At 37.8% G+C, this 1,580-nt stretch overlaps 1 non-coding gene across 1 annotated transcript; it reads right to left on the minus strand.

Annotated features, from left to right (window-relative positions):
- Positions 1-1,145: 1,145 nt before the first annotated feature.
- Positions 1,146-1,252, minus strand: LOC132031686 (small nucleolar RNA R71). The gene has a single exon (XR_009408330.1). It is a non-coding gene; the product is annotated as a small nucleolar RNA R71 (small nucleolar RNA).
- Positions 1,253-1,580: the final 328 nt, after the last annotated feature.

The following is a 1,580-nucleotide window of genomic DNA, read 5'->3' on the forward strand; positions in this document are numbered from 1 at the left end:
CTTCATTCTTCATTCATAATTAATGGTTGCAAACATTGATTAAAGCCATAAACCTTGATTTATTTGGGAAAATAATTAGGGTTGGTAAGAATAAATAACAAGGACTCAAAGCTTTAAACTTTGTTTAATAAATTCACTTAGGAATAAGAAGAATTTACTTGGCATGATTAATCGTTCTTCATAGTTACTTTCTTATATTTGGGAAAATCATAGAAAGAGATAATCTTTATTTATTGGGAAATAGTAGAGATTCATATAGAGATTAAGTGCATTCATATAATGATCCATTAGAAGTATATCAAGATCAATACCCATGATCATACACTCTATCTAACGGGGACACAACCTTAGTTTCTTTTACCATAAATTACCACCAAAGCAAGTAGTTAGCGATTAGCAATAAAAAAAAAAACCAACTTTTACCAAAATCATCGGATTAAGACATTAGACCTAAACTTAGCATCCTACGACTTTAGTAACCTTTTCACACCATATTCCCTGTGGGATTCGACCCCAACCTTGTTGGGTTACTATATTTGACAACGTCCGCGTTATACCATTAATAGGTGTAATTTGAGCGTATCAAATTTTGGCGCCGTTGCCGGGGAATACGGTTTTGAAATTACTAAATAGTGTTTGCTTTATTGAAGTCTTTTGCTTATTCCATCACACCTTGTTTGCTACTCTGTGTAAACCAGGTGAACATGAATCAGAATCAGCAAAATCAACGTGCTGGTAACCAGGGGAATCGGTTGAACAATTAGGCGAATGAATCAGATGATGAGAATATTTTCGCTGATCTTGTTCCGGAGGAGGACTATGCATCTGCTATTGTTCAGCCTCGAGTTGGAGCTGCTAGTATGAAAATTGACTCCTCTCTATACCAGCTATTGAAGCTTGAGGGATACTTTCGGAACTCTACCGAGAATGACCCTCAACGTCGTTTGCAGAATTTTATGGATGTGTGTGCTAATCACATCCAAAACAATGTTCCACAAGATGCTATTCGGTTGAGGTTATTCAAATATTTCTTAGCTGGAGAGGCAAGAACATGGTTTGAGAAGCTGCCCTGAAATTCGATTACTTCATGGGCAAGAGATGGTGGTCGCTTTTCTCACAAAATGGTACCCCCTAGCAAGAAGGTGAAATTCGTGACAAGATCTATGAATTTAAGCAAAGACGGGGGAATAACTATATGAAGCTTGGGAGAGATTCAAGGAGTATTTGCACAGAAGAGCCCAAATCATGGTTTTTCGGATCACATACTAATGGAGAAGTTCTACCGAGGGCTAGATCCAGTGACGCAGTCAGTTGCTAATAATGCAGCTGATGGTTGTTTCATGAACAAATCTTATCGACGGGTGACCAACATACTTAACAAGCTGACGACTCATAATCAGGCTTGGCACTCAAACAATGCTGATGTGGTACCGTTTGGTAGTGCTATGATCCAGAATATAGTAAAGGAGAATCAAGATACCCAGCAAACATTGGCATAACTTGCAACAAATATCTCCTTGCTAACGAAGAAGTTTGATGAATCCCAGATCAAGAAGGTAAATGTTTGTGAGGATGATACA

Source organism: Lycium ferocissimum, chromosome 1 (genome assembly GCF_029784015.1).
Source record: "Lycium ferocissimum isolate CSIRO_LF1 chromosome 1, AGI_CSIRO_Lferr_CH_V1, whole genome shotgun sequence".
NCBI classification, from domain to species: domain Eukaryota; kingdom Viridiplantae; phylum Streptophyta; class Magnoliopsida; order Solanales; family Solanaceae; genus Lycium; species Lycium ferocissimum.